The following is a 12,327-nucleotide window of genomic DNA, read 5'->3' as shown; positions in this document are numbered from 1 at the left end:
TTTTGTACATGTACCACATCTTCTTTATCCAATCATCCATCAAAGGGCACTTTGGTTGTTTCCATGTCTTGTCTACTGTGAATAATGCTGCAATAAACAGAGGGGTGCATATATCTTTACAAATAAATGTTTTTAAATATTGGGAGTAGATACCTAGAAAAGGGATTGTCGGGTCATATGGTAGCTCTATTCTTAATATTTTGACCCATTTTGAGTTAATATTTGTGTATGGTGTCAAATAGCAGTCTAGTTTTATACTTTTGCATGCAGCTTTCCAATTTTCCCAGTATCATGTATTGAAGAGGCTTTCTTTTCCCCACTGTATGTTTTTCAACCCTTTATCAAAAATTAGTTGCCCAGATACATGTGGGTTTATTTCTTGGCTTTCAATTTTGTTCTACTGGCCTGTGTGTCTGTTTTTCTGCCAACACCATGCTGTTTTGATTATTGTGTATTTGAGGTATAATTTGAAGTCAAGGAGTGTGATATCTCTAGTTCTGTTCTCTTTTTTCAGAATTGCTTTGGCTATTCGGGGTCTTCTGTGGTTCCATACAAATTTGATGACTTTCTTGTTCTATTTCTTTGAAAATTACCATTGGTATTTTGATGGCGATTGCATTAAATCTGTAGATTGCTTTAGGTAATATGGCCATTTAACTGTTAACTCTTCCAATCAATGAACACGAAATATCATTCCATTTCTTTGTGTCTTCTTCAATTTCTTTCAACAATGTCCTGTAATTTTTAATATATAGGTTCTTTACATCTTCATTAAGTTTTATTCCTAGTTTTTTTATTTTTTTGTTTCAATTACAAATGAAATTTTCTTCATTTCTTTTTCTAATATTTCATTGTTAGTATATAGGAATGCAATGGATTTTTGTACATTGACTTTGTATCCTGCAACTTTGTATTCATTTATTGATTTTGGTGGAATCTTTAGGGTTTTCTATATTTAGGGTTTCTATAGAGTTTTTGACACCTGCAAAAAGTGACAATTTTATGTCTTCATTCCCAATTTGAATACCTTTTATTTCTTCCTCTTGCCTGATTGCTCTAATAAGACTTCCAGTACTATGTTCAATAACAGTGGTGAGAGTGGGCGTTCTTGCCTGGTTACTGATCTTAGATGAAAAGCTTTCAGTTTTTCATCACTGAGTATGATAGTAGCAGAGAGTTTGTCACATATGGCCTTTATTGCGTTGAGGTACTTTCTTTCTATACCCATTTTATTGTTGTATCTTGTCAAATGCTTTTTCTGCATCTATTGATATGATCATGATTTTTATCCCTGATTTTGTTAATGTAGTATATCACATTGATTGATTTGCATATGTCGAACAATCCTTGCGCCCCTGGAATAAACTCCACTTGATCATGACGTATTATCCTTTAATGTACTGTTGTATTTGATTTGCTATTATTTTGTTTAGGATTTTTGCATCTATATTTGTCATATTGGTCTGTTATCTTCGTTTGGTGGTATTCTATAATTTCTTCTTCTGTTTACTTTTTTGTGTTATGTGGATGACATTTTTATTCATATATCTTTTTGAACTAGTTCAATTATTTCTGCAGAATAACTTCCTGGAAAATGGAATTGTTGGATCAAAGAGTATGCACATTTTTAAGACTTTGATACCTGTTACCAAATTGCCCTCCAAAAAGGTTATACGATTAAATACCACCATTTTCCCACATCTTCACCCTCACAGTGTAGTATCACTATTTTTATTCTTTGCATTTAGTATTTTTAAATGTAATGTGCCCACTTTAGCTTTGAGTTGCCCAGTAACTCCAGTTTGGGTTTGGGGCATCAGTGCTTCTCAAATTCTACAAGGCATAGAAATCACCTGGAAATCTTGTTGAATTGCAGATTCTAATTCAGTAGGTCTGGGGTTGTGGGGTGGAGACTGAGATGCTGCATTTCTTACCAGCTCCAGGTGATGCCAATAATGCTGGGCCAAGAACTACATTTTGAGGAACAAGGAGCACAGTTTCTTTTTCTCCTCTTATCAAGGCCCCTCCAATTCCCTAAAATATGCCTTCATTTTCTCAGCAATTTCTTTCTCAAAGGTGCACTGCAGGGTTGAAATTATTCGACCACCAATTCACTGTATTGTCTTAAACCATTCACTGAGTTTCAAATGACCTCAGTTTATACATGTGCAAAATTAAAAGCTTGGAGTATCGAGACTTTAAGTTCCTTCCCATCTCCAAAAGCAAAAGAAGTTCTCTCTGCCCAAAAATACCAAGGCACATCCTAAATCCCTTCTCATTAGCACAATTTTGTGTATCTTCTTTCCTTTACCCCACAGGACTGAACTCAGAAGTGAGGCCAACCAACGAGCCGACATTCAAGCAGCTGGTGACAGCCACATCCCCAGTAAAAAGCACCCCTGAAAGTGACAGTCTACTCCAGCTGACATTTCTCCTGGTAGTACCCACTCATAACAATGTACATCATTTTCTCTTCCTAAAAGAAAGAGATTTAACAAGAACCTCAGGTTAATTCACCCAGTAAAGGAACAAAGAGTGGAATAAAGGTATAGACAAAAAGATCGCATCTATAAATACCTTGCCAAAGAGCCTCCAGAAATCAGCTCTAGGCACAGTCAGTGCCAGTGTCCTTGATAATATTTCACTTGTAGTGGATACTCCCTTCTATTCTGGTTTTCCGTCTTGCTTTTCTGCAACATTAAAAGGTGGGCAGAAGCAGAACATGGTACTTAATGTCTGAGCTGACAGCAGTGTTTGTCAAATATGATATAGAATCTATAGACAAATTTTCTTATTGATGAAAACAAATGAAAATGCTGTAGTTCTTGTTCTGTAAGAACATTAAACATGTGTTATCTACCATAATAGAAGACAGATTTTCATGCTCCCTAGTTCAAGTTATCCAATAAGACCATGAATGGTTGTTTACTTCAATTCTCTGTTTTTGAAAGACTTGGCAGAAATGACTTATTTTTAGTAACAGTGCACTTGTCCCCAGAACTTTTTTCTCCTGTTTCTTTCCATTTACTGGTAAGAGAGTTTAATTTGCTCACAAATCTTTTTTTCTCACTTCAATTTCCTGTAGCTTCCTTTAAATGACTCCTAAGTATTTTTTGAATCCTAAGTGAACTCTTTAAAAAAGTACCAAACTCCTTTGGTTTTCTCTTATACAGATGGTGTCCTGCCCTTCTTTCCAGCGTCTCCCAGACTCCCACAAAGTCAGGAAGCTTTGGTTTCTTAAATTAGGCCTGAATTAAGCATGTTGAGCAACTCTAATCAAGAACATCAGCCTACCTGCAAGAACCTAAAAAATAATCAACAAAAAGAAATCAGCTAACATCTTCCACGTTTAATGTTTATGCTGTTGGGCATTCCTCTGAACCCATTTCCCCTGTGCCAGGCTTCAAGTCCCTGGATTTTTGCTGTTTGTCACCTCTTGCTCTCCCGTTTAGAGGTAGAACCCAGCCAAGACACATTCCTCTGAAGAGCTGCTGCCCTAATTCCTCTTGATCACTTTGCAGCTTGTCAGGGCGATCCAAGCAATAAGATCAGTAAGGAAACAAATTCCAACTTATTAGGTCCTGTTTGATCCTAAACCCACACCATCCAAGATTTCGGCTACATGATGTTGGCTCTGCACAAGAGAAGTAGAGTTTTCTTACGAAAATAAATTAGACAAGCAAACAGATGAAAGAGAAAATGGATGTGCAAGTGCTAAAATCTTCTCGAGAGCCTTCAATATGGTCAGCAAGCTAAACAAAAGGCAATGGTTTCTTTCCCTTTCTTCTTTAGTTTTTTATTCTCTACTCTCCGTTTACCCTGCAACAAGACAAATCTTTTTCTTTCGATGAATATTTTTCAGATACTATTTTTCAATTAGGTTTTATTTCTTTGGTATGCCGGGGTTTTGTTTTCTACACGGAAATTATAACGTGCACTAAAGATGGCAAATGCAAGTCATAGGAGTCGCCTTGCTACAATCCATCAGCTGTGATAATATCAAGATGAATACATTGCCAGGAACCTGTACCTAGCATTTCATTTACTCTACTCCCTCCCCTGAGAGAGGCTCCACCAGGGATTACATTATTATTCAAGCTTCCTGGACTCACTCCAAATGCAGATTGCAACTACCATTCAAAGGGAAACTTATAAAAGGTGATAGGAAATAGACCTTCTACAGAACATTTTTTTTTAATAAAATTAACCTTTTCAGAGTTTAATTCCATTCTACATACCCATAAATAGATCGGCTTTCAGGAACTAAAAACTAATCCTATAGTAATAACACAAAGCCCGATTTCTCATTCCATACGATCATTAATATTGCTTTAAAAATCACAAGAAATCTCTTCGACTTCTTAAGCTTTGTAATTCATTTCTATACACCGATTCAAGAAACCTCATTAATTTAGGTGGCCTTTTTGCAGTACATCTAAGGCATGCAAATATTTGGAATTTTTACCTTAGATCAGAGGTTAAGAAAAATTAACTTTTCAGTTTCAGGAAGGATTTATGAATGTAGAAAAATGCTTTCGACAATAACACGTTTATGTGATCTAATTTGCAAAGAAAATAGGCTATTCAGAATATATGAAGTAAAAAGTAAAAGGAAAGAAAAGAGAAGTTTTATATAAATGGCGTGGGTATTTTTAAGAAATAAAAAATGTCTTGTTGCCTCAACATTTTTTTCCTACAACCCAGTTTCAGTATTCCAATCAAATGTACAATGGAAGAGCTTTGATTTGGGAGAGAAAAAAATCCTTTGAACACTGATCGACACACAGTTTGTGCAATTATTGTACGTAGACTTAACTCCCTATGCTCTACTCTCAATTCCTCGATGGACTGAGATGCCTTTTCCATTGAGCTGGGTTGACAATTATCCTTAAACAAGTGAAACTTCAAAGGCTGCTCAATAGGTATTTTCTGTTCTTCATTAGAACTCATAAATGTATAACCTGCACATAAACAAGTCACTCTACCTAATTAAATGGAATCTCTTCGTCTCTATTAAAAATTTAGAAGTGCTGCCTGAGTATAAACATGTCATCTGAGAAGGGGCAGGGACATTCTCATAATATCCGTGAATAACCAGCTCAATTTCCTTTAAGCAAAGCCATGTTAATAATAGCACAGATGCACACAAATTTTTCTAATTATTTTATTATCAGTAGAGATTGTTTAAATGTAAAGGTATTCATTGCTGGCAATGATGCCTTCGAGTGTTATCTGTGCACTAGAGAAATGTAGTCTGGGCTCTTTAATTTACTTCAGAGACTTCCATACAGCCTTTCCCCCACTTTCTTTTTCAAACGTCTGTATTCTGGAAGAGGTAATGACATTTTCTCTGAGAGCTATATCTAGCCTGGAGAGTGGGGTTGGTTGTTTTTTTAAATCACATATCTAGACAGATCTTAGAAGGATAATCCAAAAAAGCTCTAATTTGGAAATGGAAATGTTCCTACAATGTTTTGAGTTTGTGTTGTTTGGTCTGCTGTTAAAGGAAGTAAAGGTTTTGGAACTCTTTGCACCTTTTTTGGAAATAGATGAAGGATTTATAAAGCACCTCCACCTAATCAAAGTAGTTTAACTTGTATTCAGAATTCACTTTCCAGGCTACCAACATTCTTTTAAAAAATCTCTTTTCATGCAGTTTGAAACAATATTTGTGACAGTGAGCTTTATGTCATAAGACCAGCCAGAAATCGCAGCATGTAACGTTTGAGGGGAAGGATGTACATTTTTGAGCCGTGAGGTGTTTTGTTACAGTGCCCTCTTGTGGTCAAACATTATCAAAACAATTTCTGTTCTACATTTTTTTTAAAGTAACACTTGACAACTCACAGAAGCATAATTTTGACAAAGATATGCTGTAATTCCAGGTTAAACTTTCCAGTACCTTGTTGGATTTTAGATCCTCTACTCTTCCCCAAAAACACCTCAAATTACATTCACTCAAGCAAAGAGGAATGTATGAGAGTTCTTGTTACATGTATGAGAACTCTTCAAATATATACACACAAATTATACACAAATGCAAAGCAATTGTTCCTTAGTGATTTGGGAACAGAGAAAGTCTTCTTCATGAAATGACACCCAACCCAAAATGCCATGGAAGGAATGGTTTATTTCCCAAGTATTAACACCATTGTCAGATAGTGACAGCATGAAGTTGATGTAGCAGCTGCAGGCTGGGTGGATCATATCACCCATCATTGCCTGAGATGCTAGAACACATATCCCCAGTGAAGCAAGGGCCCAGCTGCCTCAATCCTTGAGTGTAAGTGGGAGTGTGTTTTCTCTGATACCCCCTCCAACAGGGCTATAGGAATTCAAAGTGAGGATAAAAATATTGATGGAAGTAATTTTATTCAAGTATTTTGATAACTTGTTAATTATGCAAAATATAAACCATTCCACAGCTTCAGAATGCTCTACCTAGAGCTTTCACAAAAAATAAGAATCTTTGTGATAAATCCTGCCTTTGGCCAGAAAGCCAGCGTTACGAAGGATTAAGAAATGAGGCTTTCTCTTTGATACATCACATTTCAGATCTTCAAGGGACGCTGGAGATTATACATTTCAAACTTGTCATTTTACAGACTTAAAGAAAAAAAAAAACAATACGATGTAGGGATTTGCCCAAGGTCTCATGGTTTAAAAAAAAAAAAAAAACAGCAAACCTGGGATCCGAAGGGGATCTCACAGCTATAATTAGCTATAATTAGCATGACCTCCTTAGTTCCATCTCTCAAACAAGTTTTCTGGCACCCAATTCTCTATCCTGGCCTCTCATCTACAATCTGGCTCAAGTAGTCCCTGAACTCTTACTAAAACTTTTTTGCTACTGACTGGACTGTCTTGGTTTTTTCCTCACAATGATAAGTAAATGATAACTATATTCTTTAAGACAAGACTAGCAATTGAAAACATCAAACTCATTATGACACTGAATATAAAACATCCTTCCTAGAAACTTCCCAAATTCCCATTCCATGTGCACTCAGTCACTGTGGGACTAGTCAGTCAAACTTCTATACAAAATGGAATCAGAGTACATTAAGGAACTGATCATGTGCCATTTTTTATTATAAATGTCCATATCAATACCATGCTATGACTAACTTTATATGTAATTAGGAAGTACTTTTCAGTCATTTATGACAATAAAAGCCCATAGAATAATTCATTGTAGGTAAAAGAACTGAAGAGAGTTCGGTGATCAGTTGCCCTCAGCTGATACATAGAGATGTGTCTACAAGCAGAAAGATTCTGTGGGGTTGATGGGCTTCCACCAAGATCTGATGCGGTTGTGGTAGTAATAGAGATGCCCACAAGATGGCACTCTTCTTTATGTTTAATTCATCATAAGCGAAAAAACAAAACTAGTGATTTTCAGACAGTCTAGAATAAATAGAGTGGTGAAATATGTAGCCAATTTCATATACTGTCATGTTTAATGTTGTAACATGCATTAGAGTCATGAAATTCTTCCCCCACTTCCTTGAGCCCTAGGTATGGGACATGGAGAGCTACTACCTGGCTTCCCCAGGCCTTGGGAGGCGCGTGCGTGCGTTCATGCATGCGTGCGTTCATGCGTGCGTGCGTCTGTACTGCATGAGTCTATATTTTTCCTAAAAGGTGAATTCTATCTAAAATGTATGCTAATTAGACTCTCTCCTGTCTTAAGAGTTTTCTATCTTCAAGGCTAAAGCAGAAGCTCCCCAACCAAATTCCTATCCTTGTTGCACACACAGCACACACACGCGCGCACACACACACACACACACACACACACACACACACACACACACAGCAGTTCCTCTTCTGTGCTACTAAAAAAACAGAGTGTAGTTCTCTTTAGTAAGTAGCAGATAACATCTGGTTGGCAGGAAGATGGGTGAATAAAAACAATACATGGAGGTTATAAGACTTCAGTGACAGCGGCGGAGTACTCAAAGCTTTCTTCCACAGGACTCTTGTTCCACAAACTGAACAGGAATATTTTGCAAACAAGAAAAAATAAATGTTGGCTTTTCAACACATGGTGCTAGACCAACTGAATAGCCATATGCAAAAAGATGAACCTAGACATAGACATACACCTTACACAAAAATTAACTCAGAATGGATGGTAATCCTAAATGTAATATGAAAAACTATAAAAACTTCTTGAAGAAAACATAGAAAAGCTACATGAGCTTGAGTTTGGTGATGAGTTTTTAAATACAACATCAATAGCACAGTCTACGAATGAAAAAAAATGATAAATTAAACTTCATTAAAATTAATACTGCTCTGTGAAAGATGCTGTTAATAGAATGAGAAGACAAGGCATGGACTAGAAGAAATATGTGCAGAACATATATCTAATAAAGGGCTTAAATCTAAAATATGAAAGAATTCTTTTATCGGGGCAATTGCTTCATAAGATCACTTCACTATGTTGTACACCTGAAACTAATATAATATTTTATGTCAACTGTAACTGAAAAATAAACTTAAAAAAGAACACGCACACAAACAGAACTCTTAAAAGTCAACCAAAAGAAGCAGAAAAAGGGAGCAAAAGATCTGAACAGACACCTCACTAAAGAAAATATACAGATGGCAAATAAGCATTTGAAGAGGTACTCACATCATTTGTCATTAGGGAATTACAAACAAAAACAACAATGAGATATCACTATGCAACTATTAGAATGACTACATCCAAAAAAACTGACAACCCCAAATGCTGGCAAGGATGCAGAGCAATGGAAACACTCATTCATTGCTGATAGGAATTCAAAATGGTACAGCCACTTTGAAAGACAGGTTTTCAGTTTCTTACAAAATTATACATAGTCTTATCATATAACTCAGCAATTGTACTCCTAGATATTTATCCAAATAAGCTGAAACATATGTTCCTACAAAAATCTGCAGAGATGTGTATAACAGCTTTATTCATAACTGCCAAAAACTAGAAGTGGCTAACACGTCCTTTACTAGGTGAATGGATAAACAAACTGTGGTATATCCAGACAATGGAATATTACCCAGTTATAAAAAGAAACAAGCTGTAGAGCCACTAAATGACATGGATGGATCTTAAATGCATATTGCTAAATGAAAGAAGCCCGCCTGAAAAAGCTACCTACTGTTTTGATTCAAATTTTATAACATTCTGAAAAGACAAAACCACAAAGCTGATAAACAAATCAGTGGTTGCCCCTCTGGGATGAGGTTGAGTAGATGAAGTGCAATGGACTATGGGGATGGTAAAACTATTCTGTGTGATACTGTAAATTAGAAAAAGTTATTTAGGAGGCAAGGGGATCCCAGAATGAAATACAAAATGTGACAAACAACCCAACCATATTACAAATGTGTGAACTTCATCAAGGGGGGTGGGCAGAAAGGGTGCTGATCTAAGCAACTTAGGAAATGAATAGAATCTGTCACACCAAAGGAAGAAGGAACTGCATTGTACTCTAAATGATAAAGCCATTTCCTTGGCGATAAGGGTTAACATCTGATGTTGCTGTACATGCATACAGGAACTGAACAATTAAGTAATGGTTGAAAAATGGTAGTAACCAGGTTTCTCACTGTTGGAGTGGGAATTTACAGATAAACAAGAGAGGAGGCTAGAATGATCCAAGTGATGATAGATTAGAGTTGGAGATATTAGTATGAACTCATGTTTAGCTTAATATAGGTATAGATGGTTACATATAGAAAATTTTATACATATGTGTATATATGTATAAAATATGTATGTATATATGTATATTAGTATACATAGATATACATAGGTAATATAGGTATAGATGGTTACATATAGAAAATTTTATACATATGTGTATATATACAGGTTATTAGTATTTACATATTTCCTTACTCTTTCAGCTGAGAGGATCTAGAAGCAATGACATTCCAGTAGCAATAAGCACATCTAATGCCCAGATGTCTGATACCATCCTCCAACAAATGGAAGGCTTCCTTTGAAAAATGGCAGATTCAAAGACTGTGTCAGAAAACATATAAGATGAACTTAGAGCACCTTGTAGTGCCAGAAAGTAAAGAAGTGCTAAGAAAAAGAAATCTTGGTTGATGTGTCAAAGGGACACAAGAGCCAACTGAAAGAGCTCCCGGCGGCCAAAGCTGGAACAATTTGAGCAACAAAATAAAGTGGTACGGGCATACCTGAGAGATACTGCGATTCCAGTTCCAGACCACCTCAATAAAGCGAGTCATAATTTTTTTTTTTTGCTGGTGGAGGGTCTTGCCTTCGATTTGTAAAAATTGCAACATCCGTGATGTGCAAAAAAGTGAAGCACAATAATATGAGGTATGCCTGTATTGGATTATAACCCAAAGTATGAGATAAATATTCACGAGCCCATGACATAAATTAATGACCAAGTAAATAAACAAATAGGGAAAAGAGACAAATCCACTGTGCTGAATTCCAAATAACTTGTGTAGCTACTCCATGCTCAAGGAGGTAGCACAGTACTCCCCACTCCTTAAGTGTGGGCTGTGCATAGTGACTTCTTTCCACAGAGGGCACCATGAAAACAGGGAAAGAGCAACTTTATCGGAGAAACCTGACAAACATTCCTTCAGCCAGGTGATCAACATTAACGTAACGGTGATAGGTCATGTTGATAGGGTGATCCTTGATGTAAGGTGATGAAAATGGCATTTTACCTCTGTAGTCTTCCACCAAAAATATATTACCCCTAAAGGAACTGGTCTGTGTTAGCTCATAAAACTATAAACGGTTTTCAAGAACAAGAGGACATGGCCAGCATGAAACATTATTTCCTACCCATCATCAGCCCACATATATTCTCCAACTTGATACGGTCCACAGTTGACAGAAATGTTCTTTTTTAAAAAAAAAAAAGGAATGCTGTATGTTGGAGAGGATGTGGAATCCTCATACATTGCTGGCGGGACTCCAAATTGGTACAGCCACTATAGAAAACAGTATGGAGGTGCCTCAGAAAACTAAGAATTTATCTACCTTATGATCCAGCAATCCGTCTACTGGATATTTACCCCAAAGACTTGAAAACCCATATCCAAAAAGATATTTGCACACTGATGTTCATAGTAGCAATATTCACAGTGGCCAGGACATGAAAGCAACCAAAGTGTTCTACAATAGATGACTGAATTAAGAAGCTGTGGTACATATATACAATGGAATATTATTCAGCCATAAGAAGAGATGAAATACTGCCATTTGCGATAACTTGGATGGACCTTGAGATAATCATGCTAAGTGAAATAAGCCAGATTGAAAAAGTAGAAAATCACATGATATCACTTATATGTGGGATATAAACCTAAAAGCAACAAATGAGCATTACAGAGACTTATGGTCATGGACAATAGACTAGTGGTTACCAGCGAGGAGGGGGGAAGGAGGAGGGAAGAGGTAGATGGGGTAAAGGGGGTCAAATATGTGGTGACAGAAAGAAATCTAACTATGGGAGGTGAACATACAGAGTAAATAAAGTGTACAGCTGAAACTTATTGGATTTCGTTAACCAATGTCACCATAAAAATAAATAAATATATATACATTTAAAGGAATTTAAGAAAAGGAATGCTGTACAACTGAATCTAATATATTATTGTATGCCAGCTATAATTGAAAAAACATTGAATTGTACAACATAAATACTAGCAACTAATTGTCTATTATATTTCAATAAAGCTGGGGGGAGGGAGAGGGAAGGAAAAAATAACTTGTCTCACTGCCAAGATGAATGATGTTAGCTGTAAAATTCAAGGACCCCCTACACTAAGATCCAAACACTGTACATTTCCCTGATGGGCTCACAAAGTCAAGTCTTGTGATTTGTTGACAGAAAGGAAGGTGGTAGGAGTCACCTTCCAAATTATTTGATAAGAGAGGAAGCCAAGAGAACCAAGGAGGCCAAATTCCCGAATAGAAACAGGCCATATAAGGACAAGCCACATGGGACCCCTGAAACTATTGTCCTCGGCCCTGTGCAAACACCACACAGTGGGAAAAGTGTCTCCAAGGTCCATGAGAGCCAACTTTCTAACAATACTACTTGTGACAAGTAGAATATTACGTGTGTGTGTATATATATGAAATTTATTTCTTTGATTTATTGAATGCTTCCACTCTACCAAGGACTACGCTAAGGACATTACCTGAATTATCTTACTTAATCCTCACAACGTTATACTGTAAATATTATTCCCAGGGGAGTGGATGCACAGGACACACTGGGGAGAATTCAGGGAAAGGATTCAACTTTAGTTGAACTCTCAGGCACACAGTGGGGTTCAAGG

General features: G+C 36.6%; 1 pseudogene; it reads left to right on the top strand.

The window, feature by feature from the left end:
- LOC105294320 overlaps nt 1-12,327 on the top strand; it is a 36,251-nt pseudogene that overhangs the window by 22,059 nt on the left and 1,865 nt on the right.

Source organism: Pteropus vampyrus, unplaced genomic scaffold, assembly GCF_000151845.1.
Source record: "Pteropus vampyrus isolate Shadow unplaced genomic scaffold, Pvam_2.0 Scaffold85, whole genome shotgun sequence".
Classification (NCBI taxonomy): domain Eukaryota; kingdom Metazoa; phylum Chordata; class Mammalia; order Chiroptera; family Pteropodidae; genus Pteropus; species Pteropus vampyrus.
The sequence above is the reverse complement of the archived record's forward strand: the minus strand, read 5'-3'. Positions and strand labels throughout refer to the sequence as shown.